The 4,863-nt window shown below is 40.3% G+C and overlaps 1 non-coding gene across 1 annotated transcript; it reads right to left on the bottom strand.

Annotated features, from left to right (window-relative positions):
• Window positions 1-4,308: 4,308 nt before the first annotated feature.
• On the bottom strand, window positions 4,309-4,415 carry LOC118483563. Its single transcript, XR_004870854.1, has one exon. It is a non-coding gene; the product is annotated as a small nucleolar RNA R71 (small nucleolar RNA).
• Window positions 4,416-4,863: the final 448 nt, after the last annotated feature.

Here is a 4,863-nt window from a genome sequence, read left to right as displayed (position 1 = left end):
AAGAAATCTTCTTCTTCCTCAGATTCTTCCCTCATGTCAAACGAATCCCAAAGTTTGTCATAATGATATCGCCATGAATCACCAGGATTCTGTGTGTTAGTGCACCTACGTCTGCTGACTACATCTTCTATCAAGTTTTGAAGATTTAGGAGATCAAACATGACACGGAATCCTAGATTAGATTGTTTGAACAGGGATCGCTTATATGTACAAATCTAGAGTCGTTTTTGTGTCATAGTTAGGTTAGGATCGCCTATGTGGACATGTGCTGGATCGCTTATATGTCACTATGTAGGGTCAACACGGGGCCGTGTCCAGAGCGCCAGTAACACAAATCTTTGTTTTTAAACACACTTTTACATATTCTAATCAACCAAAAACTTTATTTTTGGACACATTGAGGACAATGTGTAATTTAAGTGTGGGGGGAATGCTAAAACCTTGAAATTTTGCAAAATCCTAAAACAAGCCTTACACAAAACTCTATTGGAACCGCTAAACACCCCAAATTTTTTCAAAAAAAAAAAACTTTTTCATTTTTTTATTTACTTGTCTTAGTTTAAGTTGGGAATAACAAGTGATAAAAGGGTTATATTTTTTTTTAAATTTACAACCGATAGCGTCGTGATAAAAAGAACTAACATAAGAAAAGTATGAAACGGTATAACAAGTCTAGTTAAAAATTCGATTATATATGCTTGGTCACATTAAAAACCCATTCCCACAAAAGTGAGTTTTGAGCCTTTATTGAGCATAAAAATATACATATTTAGATTAAATGCTCATTTTTCGTTTCTTGTGTGAATAGCCGCTCGGTCTTTACAAATCTAGAACTTGCCACGACGATACATTCCCGGTCCTTACCAACTTAAACCCAAGTAAGTAAATGATGGAGGCATTAGGACTAACTATTTTTCTTTCAAAACCATTATTTTTCATTTTTTTACCTACCCAAAATCCCCCTAGAAAACCCCTTTGAGCCTAAACCTTTCATTTCATTACCCCCAAAACATTTTTTTACCCACCAAAAACCTTTTTCATTTTTTCACCTTTATTTTAGTAACAAACTCGGTTTTTCATAAACATACCCTTTACGTGACGAAAAAAAAAATATGAATAATGAAGTCAAAAACAAACAAAAGCTACAAAAGCTTGTTTGGAGAAATACTTCAAAGATAAATGTCACTAAAAAAAATAAGGTATTTTACGAAAACCGACACTTGTTACGATTTTCGCCCTTTTTACTAACCACTAACCAGCCACCCACCTTTAAACCCAAGCCTTCACCTCAAAAGTCCTCTTGATATTTACAAAGGTAAAAAGTTAAAAAGGAGGAGGATTGATCGCTTGGCAAGCCTATGGAAAACGTAAGTCCGTGCCGCTCTCGAGCGATTCACTTAAATATACACCTTCGGCCGAGTGATTGAGTGATCTCCCGTGAGGTATGTGAACTTGTATATAAATGGAATTTTGATAAGGCATGTTATGCCCAAATAAGTAGTTTATCTTATGAAAAGTTCAAAATAAATCATGACGAATAGGATTGTAAATAAAATAAAAATAAAACCTATACAAACCTTGGATTCCCGACACTCTAGGACAAGCTAAAAAAAAAAAAAAAAAAAAAAAAAAACTTCTCTTCTACCTATTCCATTTGGGAGTGTAAGCCACATTAAAAGAGTTTTGCTTGAGGACAAGCAAAAGTTCAAGTGTGGGGGTATTTGATGTGTGTAAAATGCAACATATAAAACACATCAATTAAGGCATAAAACTAACCCTTTTTAAGTACTAATGTTGGAAAAAGAGTGTTTTTGTCTTCCTTTTGTATTTTCAGGATGAAATGAGCTCAAAATCACAAAAGAAGCAAAAAGACCACTAATTCTACCATAAATACAAGAAAAGGAACAAAAGTGGACTGCCCGAACCCTCAACGGCACCTCCCAAGACAAAGAGAAGAAAACAGAGTCTGAACACGCCCCGTGTCCAGCGAACACGGGGGCGTGCCCAGGAAGCAGCAGAAAAGACAAACCAGTAGAAGCTTCCATTGCTCACCACGGGGCCGTGTCCAGCGAGCACGGGGGCGTGGTGAAAGTACAGCAGGCGCATTAATTGTAATTCGCAATTACAATTAATGAAGAGAGAGAGTGTCAGACGGGCACGGGGCCGTGTCCAGCGGACACGGGGCCGTGTCCAGCGTTCTGTCCAGCTTATAAATAGAGGAGCTTGGTTTCATTCTCTCTCATCCCTTGGCACACCACCTCTCTCACACCTCATCCACCACCCACCACCACCATAACACCATCATCCACCACTATCATCCATTGTCCATCGTAGAGTGTGTGAGTCGTCTCGGGATCCAAGATTGATCGTAAGAGTTCTTGACAATCAAGGCCATGTTTGCCTAAGTCTCTTACATCACTTGGTGAAGACAAGTGTTTAGTATAATACTTTTTATTTTTAATCTTTTGCACTTTTTATTTGGTTTTGTATTAATGACTTTAATAACTAGTTACTTATGTTGAAGGTGATCTTTCCTTATCGTTTGTCCGTGGTGTCTTGGCATTATTTTACTGTCTATATAAAATAAAAGATTTTCACCATTCATATCTCCACGGTCTATATGGAGGTATGTTGGCTACCTGGTCGGGGGTTAAGGGAACGGTTTGGTAAGGGTCTTGCCCTTGTTCAGCGTTTAGAGGTCCTGCTTGGGACCTGGGTCAAATTTAGTAGGATCTCCTTCAATGCCCATAGGTATTGGATGGCGGGGATCCAAACTCTTTGACCCCCTCATAAGTTAACTACTATTAATACTATAACCCGGCTATTTAGGACTGTATCCCTGCTGACTCAGACTACTTAGCCGAGGGTAACGTCACCGCCAAAAGCGGGGCCTACCATAATTTGCATTAATAACTTAATTCATTATCTTTCAATAATCCGACCCTTTAGGATTGTATCCTTGCTGACTCAAACTACTGGGTTGAGGGTAACGTCGCCTTCAAAAGAGGGGCCTACTACAATAACTAAGATAATCTCTTAAACAAGTGCAAAAGTGCGAAAATAATCAAAGGTTATACTAATACACGTGTCGGATCCAAGTGATTCATCTTGTCTATCTGTTTTTATTTTATTTTATTTTTCAGCATTTAGTTAGTTTTTATTTTTCTTAGTTTAAAACATTTTTCTAACTTTTTGATTTGGTTAGACGTTGAGGATAAACCGGTATTAAAAGCTCTTGTGTCCTTGGACGACCTCGGTATCTTACCAACACTATACTACGTCCACGATGGGTGCACTTGCCCATATGTGTGTTTAGTGTTAGTGAATATCGTGTTTTATAAATTTAAAACTTGGCTAAAAGTGTAAAAAGGGCTTAATTATATATATTAAAAACATATTACACCTAACGCACATCAAGTTTTTGGCGCCGTTGCCGGGGACACAAGGATTTTAAGAAAGTTAGGAATCAACGGCCTAATCATCTTTTTATTTTTCTTTAATTTTTAGGATTTTTTTTAGATTTTCCAGCTTCTGCAGAGCCCAGCACGGGGCCGTGCCTGGTCGGACACGGGCCGTGCTCAGCAACATTACTGGCAGTTTTTGTTCTTCAAGTTACAGAAGGCTGGCCACGGGGCCGTGTCGGTGCAACACGGGGCCGTGTCCAACTTCCAGTGACTGGGATCTGAAAAACAATCACTGTAACTCCGACCACGGGGCCGTGTTCGCTCAACACGGGGCCGTGGTGAACCTTCTGACCAACATTCTTTTCTGTTTTTATTGCAGGACTTGGAACCCGACGCCAACCTCGCGTAGTGTATGAGCTCCAGTTCCAATAAAGACATAAAGGAACCATTAGAAGAACCCGAACGCTTTCTCAGAAAAAGGTTAAAAGCCAAAAACCAAGAGAAGGTTTCGGGTGATCCACCCCCAATGGCGGACCAACGTACCCTCATGGATTACTTACGACCCACCGTAGGTAATCTAGGCGCCGCTATCAATGCACCGAATGTCGAAGCTAACAACTTCGAACTTCGACCGCACTTGATACAAATGCTCCAAAACTCCGCGACCTTTCACGGGCTCGCGGACGAGGATCCCCATCTACATATAACTAATTTCTTAGAAATATGTGATACCTTTCGGATCAATGGAGCATCAAACGACGCCATCCGCCTTCGTATGTTTCCATTCTCACTGAAAGACCGAGCGAAAGCTTGGCTCAACACCCTCCCAGCTGGATCGGTAAACACCTGGGATGAACTAGCCCAAAAATTTCTATATAAGTATTTCCCTCCTTCTAAAACTGCTAAATTAATGGCTGAAATTAACACATACTCACAAGAGGATGGGGAATCCTTATATGAAACTTGGGAAAGGTTCAAGGAGCTATTACGCAAGTGTCCCCATCACGGCCTCGCAATATGGCAACAAGTATCCACTTTCTACAATGGGTTGTTGCCACATACTAGGCAGACACTTGATTCTAGCTCCGGGGGACTTTTAGGTAATCGACGCCCACACGAAATATATAATCAGATTGAGGAAATTGCTCAAACCAATTTTCAGTGGCACACTCCCCGGGGAAATAAAACTATTGCCCCGGGCGCCCATAAGGTAGACGAAAACACCTCTTTACAAGCCCAAATCGAGGCCCTTTCTTCAAAAATAAAAAAATTAGAAATGACAAAAACAGTCTCGGTCATGGCTTGTGAGGGGTGTGGTGGGTCACATGAAAATTGGAGTTGCATGAAAGAAACGGACGATCAACAAGAAATGGTAAACTACATTGATAATAGACCTAGGCCGTCGGGTCCTCCAACGGGGACCTACAACCAAGGATGGCGAAACCACCCAAACCTTGGT

Source organism: Helianthus annuus, chromosome 10, assembly GCF_002127325.2.
Source record: "Helianthus annuus cultivar XRQ/B chromosome 10, HanXRQr2.0-SUNRISE, whole genome shotgun sequence".
NCBI lineage: Eukaryota > Viridiplantae > Streptophyta > Magnoliopsida > Asterales > Asteraceae > Helianthus > Helianthus annuus.
Note: the sequence above shows the minus strand (reverse complement) of the source record. Positions and strands in the feature narration are given on the sequence as shown.